The sequence below is a fragment of the Leopardus geoffroyi genome, chromosome D2, assembly GCF_018350155.1.
Source record: "Leopardus geoffroyi isolate Oge1 chromosome D2, O.geoffroyi_Oge1_pat1.0, whole genome shotgun sequence".
In the NCBI taxonomy this organism is placed as follows: domain Eukaryota; kingdom Metazoa; phylum Chordata; class Mammalia; order Carnivora; family Felidae; genus Leopardus; species Leopardus geoffroyi.
The window spans coordinates 59,272,218-59,282,831 of NC_059334.1; positions in this window are offsets into that span (position 1 = coordinate 59,272,218).

Genomic DNA, 10,614 nt, shown 5'->3' on the forward strand with positions numbered 1-10,614 from the left:
TACACCTGTTTTCCAAGAACAAAGTTTCAGTAGATCTTCATGTGGTGCAGTGTTAAAATCCAGAGGCCTCAGCCTGGTCCTCAAGGCCTTCCTACATGGTCCAGGTGTGACTTGTCATCCAGACTCAGCACACCACACACTGTCTTCTGAGCATGGCCTCTTCACCTGCCTTCCTGCTTTTGCTTGAGCTGTTTCCCCAGGTGCCTCGACCCAGCTCTCAATCCTGGGTCTTCCTCACCTCCCCTTGCAATTGCTACTACAATCAGTCTTTGTATTTCCAATTCTTATTGCTTTGCCTATTAATGTACTTACCTACTATGTGCCTGGTGGGTGTTAGGATATAGTGCAGGCTCACTGACACCCTGGTCCTGTCATCTCGGATGGCTGACAGCCTCTAGCACAGAGCCTGGCATAGATGCACCCTTGTTAAATGAATGAATGAACAAACCCATTAATGATGTTTCATCTTGCATCCTTCTGCTCTATCTCTAGCAAACTTTCCCAAGGAAGTCCAATGCTTTTATAACCTGTCAGTAAAAACCACTATTCCCTCTTAGATATATCGGGTGAACACTGTATAGCCAGGCCAACCTGGCCCACAAATGGTCCAGAGGGTTGACCCTAGATAAGCACCAAATTTGTAGTGGCATAGGGCTGCCGCCTTACGCCCTTTACTAAAATCCCATGGTATCTGATAAGATCCGGACACCCCAGGTGGTGAATCAAGAGAGAAGGCTGCGAAGGCATTACGGATGCTGTCACACATTAGGCCTTTTTTCTAGGACAATACCTACTGTGACAACTGAAGGCTTGGCTTAGTGGCCCTCAGATAAGCCCAAATTGTTCCTCGGTAGAAGAATTCCCCTTTCTCTGGCAAATGTGCCTATAGTTCTTAGGGGACCTCACTCATGCTACACAGATGACTCCTCTTCTCTAGGAGAGGGATGTACCCTCCCTGCCTGTTTGAACTTTGGGTTGTTGTAAACAGGGAACCCTCTATATATCAGAGCTGAGGTTGGCACTTCTCTGGGATTCCACTTTGAGCACCGGAACACATGTCCTAAAGCCAGAATGCATGCAATGCCTCTCAAAACAACTAGAAGCAGAAGGAGTCTGAGTGTCAGAGGGATATGATATTAAAAAAAATTTTCCAGCTTTAATGAGATATAATTAACATAACATTGTGTACATTTAAGGTATACAGTGTGATGATTCGATACATGTATATGTTGCAAAATGATTACCATGATAGGGTCAGTTAATACTTCTATCACCTCACTTATCTTAGTGTGTGTATGTGTGTGTGTGTGTGTGTTTGTATGTGTGTGCATATGGCGAGAATATTTAAGATCTACTCTCTTTTCAAGTATATAATAGAGTATTGTTAACTACAGTTACTGTGCTGTACATAAGATCTCCTGAACTTATTCATCTTACAGCTGGGAGTTTGTATCCTTTGACCAACATCTCATTTCATCCACTCCCCAACCCCTAGCAACCACCATTCTGTTTCTATGAGCTTGGCTTTTTTAGATTCCACATATAAGTGAGATCATACAGTATTTGTCTTTGACTTATTTCACTTAGCATAATGCATAAGGATATGATTTTAAGTAAAGTTCAACTCCCTCTTAGGTCATTTGACCTTGGGCAAATTAATTAATTTCTCTAAACTTCAATTTCCTTCTGTATAGGATGGAGAAGAAACAGCTCCTTCCTCATGAGTTGGGTGGATCAGATAAGATAACACACGTAAGGCCTTTCGCACAGTGCCTGGCACACAGTAAGGGCTCCATACATATGATTAGCAGATTAATAGTAGTAGCAGCAGCATTAAGCAATTATTCTGTGCTCAAGACCATGCTAGATGATGGCATACAATTCATTCATTCAACAAATACATACATAAGGCCTTTACCATTAAAGGCTAATGGCTTTACTTATTATTTTTGATATAGAATAAACCCCAACAAAGACCCCTGCTCATGTGGTGCTTACATTCTAGTGACGTAACAATCAATAGTGGAAAAGGCAGTCCCTGTCCTCAAAGCTATGGCTGAACAAACACAACACTGCGGGGGACATGATGTATGTATTCACTTGGGACCACTGAGCTGGGTCACGTAACAGCTTTGCTGGGTTTGGGAGAGTATGTGGGCACTGAATTAGATCAGAAGGTCCTGTCTCCCACTGTGGTAGGTGTAGTAATAGGCCCCCCAAAATGTCCACATTCTAATCCCTAGAAGCTGGGAGTGTGTGATGTTACACGGCAAGGCACAAAGAAGTTTGCAGATGGAATTACGGCTGCTAATCAGCTAATCTTGAGATAGAAGGATTACCTGGCCCAGCCCTGTGTGATCACAAGGTTCCTCAAGAGTGAAAGACGAAGGCAGGAGGGTCAGAGCCACAGTGATGAGATGTGAGAAAGAGGGCAGATTTTAGGCACTTCCTCTTTCCTGGGTTCTCAGTATCCTCACAGTTACCCCCCACCTAGTCCAAGAAATCTCCACTACTTCACAATTCTACATTGTTTTACAGGGTGCCAACTAGCTCCTTATTTATTCCCCACGACAGCCTGGGGAGGAGGGTACTGTAATTCCCGTTTCAGAGGAGGGATTTTCCCAGGGTCACACAACTAAGTAGTGGAGAAGGGCCTGAACTCAGCACCCTTCAGCGCAGTGAGCCCAACATCCTACTCAACTAGCTCCAGTGAGTACAGATATGCAGCAGAAGTAAGGTCCCACCAGGGACATGTGAGCAAAGAAAGGAGCTCACCAAAACTTGTAAGGGATTGAGGAGGGGTAGAAGGATGTTAACATTAAGTAGGGAGGTGGGCAGCAGTCCTCCTCCTTCTGCTGTCACTCCTCCCTAGACCCTAGACAAGGGAGAGAGGGAGTGAGAAGGAGGGGGAAGAGAGAGAGAGACAGAGACAGAGACAGAGAGAGAAGGCAGAGGTTGTGGGTTTTAAATTTTAAACTTTAAAATTTCTTTCTATCATCCAGCAGTAACTCTGAGCTCCTGCAGGACAGTCTCAATGTCATTTAACCCTGCTTAATAAACATTAGTGGGCTAGACATAGATGAATCATACATCCAGCGCCATTCAAATCACCAGTCACTCTCTGAGATAGATTTGGGGTTTAAGTGTTATGAGAGAGCAGAGCAAAGAGGACCTGGCCAAGCATGGAGAGTAAAGAATATTGGTCCTCAGGACAGACCAAGCTCCTACCAATGCTCCTTGCTGGACTGTTCTTCTCACAGCTTGTCACATGGGACCTTCCCCTGATCCTCTCACCTAAAGAGGCCTCTCCCTAGTTAGGCTTGGTCTTAGCTCCTATTTATTTTATTATCTTTTAATTTTATTTCTTAGAGAGAGAGCATGAGCAGGGTAAGGGGCAATGGGAGGGAGGGAGGGAGGGAGAGAGAGAGAGAGAGAGAGAGAGAATATCTTAAGCAGGCTCCATGCTCAGCACAGAGCCCAACATGGGGCTCAATCCCACGATGCTGGGATCATGACCTGAGCTGAAATCAAGAGTCAGATGCTCAAGTGACTGAGCCACCCACATGCCCCTAAGGGGACCATTATATCCCATTTACATATATGAGAACCCCTAAAATTTAAATGATTTTCCCAGATCATATAACTTACATCTTGCAAATCTGGAGATTAAATTCGTTGTCTGACTCCAAAGCTTTCCACAATGCCAGAATGCCTCTGTCACGTTGGCCTGGTTATATCATGACACTGCCTCCAATTTGGCTTCCTGTTCTTAAGGGTACCTTGAAAATAATTCTTTTTTAAAAATGACTTTATATGCTTATGTAAAAATGAAATATGTTTGTTATAAAAATGCAGACAATACAGAAAAGAACAAGGATAAAAATAAGATGCTACCCCCACACCCCCTCAGCTGAGAATAACCCCTACTATCAATTGGTGACAGGCAATTCCATTGGGATGACTCTTCAATTAAATTTGCTCTTTCCCTCATCTGCCTCCTCAAACTGGGAAATATTACCACAATTGATCCAATTTCTCAAGTCAAAACCTGAGACTCATCTACAATGCCTCTTTTTAAATTTTTTTTAAGTTTATTTATTTTGAGAGAGAGGAGAAAGACAGAGTGCAAGCGGGGGAGGGGCAAAGAGAAAGGGAGACAATTCCAAAGCAGGCTCCAGGCTCTGTGCTGTCAGCACAGAGCCCGAACTCATGAGAGCTCATGAACCATGAGATCATGACCTGAGCCAAAGTCGGACGCTTAACCTACTGAGCCCCCCAGGTGCCCCTCTTTTTATGTTACTCATCATGTCACCAAGTTATACAGACTCTGCTTTAAGATATATCTGGAAACTGACTACTTCTCTCACCTTGACCACTGTCATCCTAGTCCAGGTAACCATACATTTCTAGCTTGAATGATGACAATAGCCTCACCATGTATTTTTTCTTTGGATAATGACAACCGCCTCCTTGAATATTTTCCTGTTTCTATTTTTGCCCCACTAGTTTTATTAACATCATAGCCAGAGTTTTTAAAACATAAATCAAATGACTTTCCAACTCCAAATAGTTCAGTAATTTCCCACCATACTTAAAGTGACATCGAGGCCTAGTAAGCAACAGTCACAATGTCCTTTCTATTCCTTGGACATACTAAGCTCATTTCTGCCCCAGGGCCTTTTTAGTTGCTATTTTCCCTGCCTGGAATGCTCTTTCCTAAATCTGTGTGGCTTTTCCCTTTACATCATTTAAGTTCACACTCAAATTCCACCACTTTAGAGAGGCTGGCTCTGACCTTCCTATCCACCTAAACTAGTCCCAGGCTGCTATCTCTTTCCATTCTCTATCCCTTTACTGGACTCTTCTTTGTAATACTTATCATTACCTAGAGGCATATTATGTAATTATTTGTTCCTTTTTTTTGTTTGTTGTATTCACTACTAAGATATAAGCTGCAGGAAGGCAGGATTACTGAGTTGTTTTTTTTCACTGCTTTGTCCTCAATGTTTAGAATACTGCTTAGCACATACTAGGTACTCAATAAATGTTTGTTAAAATGAATGAATTCGCAGATAGAAGGATAGATGAATAATTTTCCAAAAAAGGGATCATAGGGTCTTAACAGAAGAAAAAGAAGTTGAAATAAAGCTGAAGGAATTGCTTGCCTTTAGAAAAATCTCTTTGTAAGATGAAATAAAATGCCAAATAATGGCTCTAAATTTAAAAAAAGCATAGAAATCATTAAGGGATGGTGGTCGTGATGCTGTTATGTTTTTCAACCCTATATTTCATTGTTAGATGGTAACTATTTGGTCCATGTGGTAACAGAGCTTTTTGTTTGTTCATTTATTCATTCCACAAAAATATAGTCAACACTTTGTGTCAAACTCTGGTATGGGGATAGATAGTAAGACAGGTAAGATCCCCACTCTCATGGCGTGTGTGTGTGTGTGTGTGTGTGTGTGTGTAGAAAATAAATAATAAATACATAATGATGGAGATATTTTCAGATTTTATTTATGAAGAAAATAGTATGTGGTGATAGAGACTGGCCCAAGGTGGGCTAGGGTGAGTTGGGGTGGCTGATTCCGTTTGGGGATCAGAGATGGCCTATGCAAGTGACATTTGATTTGAGCTTTGCATCATCAAAGGAGTCAATCAGGGGACTCTCTGGGGACAGAGAGCAGTCCAGGTAGATGTGGAGCCAGGGCACACACCCAGAGCAGTGAGGGATGGCTTGTCTCGGGACTGGAGAGCCAGTCCAGTGTAGGAGCTTGGAGACCAAGGAGGCCACACATCCAACGGGAGAATAGGAAAGTGGCACACACTTTATTTGTGTGGCAAGGGGTTCAGATTTTATTCCAAGAGTAAGGAGAAGCTATCGGAAAGCTTTTTTTTTTTTTTTTTTTTTATTTTCTTAAGTAGGCTCCACACCCAGCGTGGAGCCCAACAACACGGTGCTTGAACTCACAACACTGAGATCAAGACCTGAACTGAGATCACAGGTCAGATGCTTAATAGACTGAGCCACCCAGGTGCCCCATCCGACAGCTTGAAGTGAGTTTTCTCCTCTCCTAAAAGCTCCTTTGCAGTCTAATGACTCCAGATTTCTGTTAGTCACATTATTGTTCATGCTGTAAAATTTATATTCAGCTCTGTGTCCATAACTCTCACAAGTGTTGAGCTGTCATTTAGATTTAAAATGGTACAATGTTTATCATCCTTGTTAAAAAACTGTGGCTCCTCTTTCTCCCTTCCTCCCTCCCCCTGTTTTTTTCTTCAGAAGAAAAACTAAGTTTATTGTTTCTCATCATTACATATTAAACAACAAATTTATAGAGACAAAAAAAAAAAAAAAAAAAGACCTCAACAGAAATGCAATTTAAACCTGAAAAAAGTTATTCTTTCCATGATATTAGGTTGATACCTTTCCAAAATGTATTTGTCCAAAATAAGTTTTGTTTACTGGTCAAAACCTGCCATAAAAATCAAGGCTGTCAGTGTCTTTTCTATTCCACAGGTCTTGATAATAGAGTCCTCATAAAAAGCCATGTACTCTCCAAGCTTTAAGGCTGTGCTGAAGCCTGGACAGACATTCCAGCCACCAAGAAGGAGCCCACTTTCTTCCTTTAAAAGCAAACTTCCCACTCTCACACACTGCCAGTGAGAATGGATAACCGGAATGTGGTTTATACATATTCAGCAATAAACAGGAATGAAGTACTCGTACATGCTGTAACACGGATGAACCTTTTAACCATTATGCTAAATGAAGGAAGCCAGTCACCAAAAACCTAATTATTGCATGATTCCACTTGTATGTGGTGTATGCATGATAAATAAAGCTGCTGAGAAAATAAAAATAAAAACAAAAACAAACTTCCTAGGTTTACACCATGGCTTCCACTTACATTTCACAGGCCAGAAGGCAGTCACATAGTCGTGCCTACATGGAAGGGAAGCTGGTACATGTAGTTTTTGTCCCAGACAGCCATAAGCCCAGCTAAAAATCAGTTCTGTTACAATAAAAAGAGAGGACAGATACTGCAGAACATTTGATCATCTCTGATCCACCTTAGACCTTGGCATGCTACCCATGGAGGGTCACTGGATGCACTCCCCAGGAACACGACACTTCATTTTAGGTAAATTGATCTCCTTCTCAGAGTCTGTGCAGGAATGTGTTGGCTTTGTGTGCTCACATATTCTAGATCAAAATTAATTTCATCTGGCAGTCATTCTTTACAGTTTCGTTCTGTAACATGTTCCTTATTTATTGAAGGTAGAAGTTTCTTTTTAACTCTTTGCTATTTTATTTTGTTTTCAGTTGGTTTCAAGAGTTAGAGGTGAACCCAAAATGCCCTTTTCCTACTATCTTTAACTCCAGTTTTTCAGGATAAATACTCTTGAATTCATTTTCTCCTAAATGCAGCCCTTTCAGGATTTTGCAGAAGGTAAAAATCCTCTGGGGTTTCCTCTAGTTTTTGAATCTAGCCCCAACCTCCAGTGCTGGATTTCTGTGCTCCCTAGACAGGCTGGCTGCTCTCCTCCAGGTAAACTCCCCTCAGACCTCACCCCCACACTGTTGGCTCCAGTCATGTCTCACTTTTAGATAAAGGTTTGGTGTTAACTATGGAGTGCTATGTATACGTTGGGTGTATTGATTAATTTCTTATCTCCTTGACTAGGATGCTTTCCCCTTTTGCTTGTTCCTCAGGGACCTCAAATGCAACCCTTCGAATCTAAACACAGTGTCTCTTAGCCGCTCCTCTTGGGAAACGGCACCACCTGTTGCCCAAGTCAAAAACATGGGAACTGTTGTAAGTTCTCCCTTCTCACCCATTTCCCAAATGTCCTCACTCCCTAAGCCCTCTCCATCCTCTTTCTTAACCATCCTCACAGCTGCCCCATGCTCTTCACCTCTACCACCATCGTCTCAGTTCTGTTCTCATTCATCCTGGACTGGATCTGCCTTTCTGCCTCGGACTCAACCTCCTCCCACTGCATGTGTCACACTGCAGCCAGCGACATTTTTCTTGGCTCAAACCACACCTTGTCTCCTGTTCGCCCCTCCCATCACTGTTCAGATCCTTTTTTGGTTCTCCACTCTCCTCAGTTAAGTTCAAGCTCTTTCCCTGGCAACCAGGCTCTCTATGGCCTTGTGTTTACTGCCTGTCTCACATCAGATCTTCTCTCTTCCCCAACACCTTTCCTTCCTGCTAGCCATACCAAACAACCCACAATCCTTCAAAGCCTCTGCATGTTTCCCCCCAATCTCTAAAAATTATGGTAAGATACACCAATAGAAAAGAGGTTTGATACCTTCTCTCTCTCTCCACTTGGAAGCGATCTGCCTCCTATTTGTGTTTCAAATCTAAGTTTAGGCATCATTTTCTCTAAATCTTTCCTTTCACTTACCCCTAGTCTGATTCAGTGTCCTTCCCTATGTTTCATAAAACTCTGTGCACACTTCTCTACATAGTATTATGCTGTAATTGTTGGCTTACTTGTTTGTCTTCCCTGATTAAAATATAAGGTCCTTAAGCCCAGAGGCAATATCTTGTTTCAGGATTCCCAGTCCCTAGCCTATACGTGAATTATAGAACAGAATTAAACAAATGTTGAAAAGCAATAACAAATAATGAACTACCTCCTCTGCATTTACATTTTGTTGACTTTAGAACAGGGCAGGAAATGACTAAGTGGAATTTCAGAAAACCAGGCTCTTCCATATGCCCCCACGAACCCTAATTCCAACAGGGCAATCATTGGTTCAGTGACATGTTGACTCAGATTGCCCTCCAGCCAGTGGAAAGCATGCACAGCATGGACTCTGAATCTGTTCTGTGTACCAGTATTGCCTAATTTGTCAATAGCTTGTACCTGTGTAATCCTTATCCTTGTTGGAGTAAAGTGGTTCTGAGTTTGAAAAAAACTAATGTAATGTGTGTTTACTGATATGACATCATATCAGGTATTACGGTATCAGGCAGAAGGTTAACTGAAAAAAAAGAAGCCTGATTCTAAGTGATCTGGTCATCTGGGATGAAGGGACTAATGTACATCAGACTTTGAGCAACAGACCATGGGTCCAAACGTAGTAGGGGGCAACTATATTTATATGTGCTCTTATTTCACATTTTAATGTCTCTGAAACTACACGTATCTTCAAACAGATGACATCTTAAATTCAGAGAAATACAGTATTACAGAGAGAAGTATAAGAGAGACCCAATGTCACTATTATACCAGAGAAATATAATAACAAGTATTAATTGGTTGAATAGTGCCTAAGCTTGGAATTTCACACGAGTCCAGGAAACAGAATGGGAAAAAGCAATGAATGGTTTACAAAGAATGTCTAAAAACTGGGGCACCTGGGTGGTTCAGTTGGTTAGGCATCTCACTTTTGATTTCAGCTCAGGTCATGATCTCATGCTTCGTAAGTTCAAGGCCTGCATCGGGCTCTGTGCTGACAGCGCTGAGCCTGCTTCCCTCTTTTCTGCCCCTACCCCACTCTTTCTCTCTCAAAATAAATAAATAAACTTAAAAAAAAAGAATGTCTAACAACTTAAATTTGCATTGACTATGGGAGAATTTTCAGTGACTTGAGAGTAAAAAACCATCACATATGAGCTCCTTCTAATTGTCAGAGAAAATACATACGTTTCATTCATCCTCAATCTCCTAACCTTGGAAGGTAGGTGTTATCAATTCCACTTTTTATATGAAGATCAAGAAAGTCTGGTCCTGCCCCAAGTCACACAGCTAGAAAATGTCACAAATGATCAGATTTGAAAACCTGTTATTAGCTCTGTTCTATTCTATGCTCCCTCCTGAAGTAAGCACTAATGCTAAAGATAAAAAATTGTCATCTAAGACTGCAAGAAAATTTTTTTCAGTTTGAGCAACTGGAGCATCACTGAAGATCAACAGATCCCTTCCATGTTAGAAACTAACAGGGAATGAAAGTAGGAAGGAGAGGCCTGAGCAAGCTTCTTGAGTGTGGCTTATAAGAGCCCTGAGAATGGAAATTCATGAGAGATATTTCATCCCAAACAATCATAAATATAAAGTTAAGTCCAGCTTCAGGAAAAATTCAGAACAAGAAATGATCACTCTGAATATAACTTTTGGATCTAATTATGTAAAAGTCTTGGGATTTAAAATTTGACATCACTAAGGCTGAAGGTATTTTGCCCTAAATCCTTCTTGTTGTGATTGCAAATGTGTAGAAATACCTACTATTTACCTGACAAGACCTATGCGTGAAATCAAATCCTCCTCATACATCAACATCAGCCTGTCTAGCCTGAGTTCACCAAGGCCCCTTGGAAACTCTAGATTGGACTGTCGACTGACTCCCTGTAAGTAGCCCAATTCCTTCCAGTACTGGTTGGTGCCTGGTACTAGGAAATTTCCCTTCTTACTGGCCTGTTTCAATCCCATACTTCTGACGTTCCAGCATGCCTTCTGCTGGGATATTGTCTTGAACCTGAGTCTTGACACTGCACATCCTGAGGCAGGGTTTAGAAGACACCTACGAGCCATGAAGTACTTTCCAGTCATCATGCTTCTATTTTATCAGGACAATTTGTTCTAAGTATAATTTGG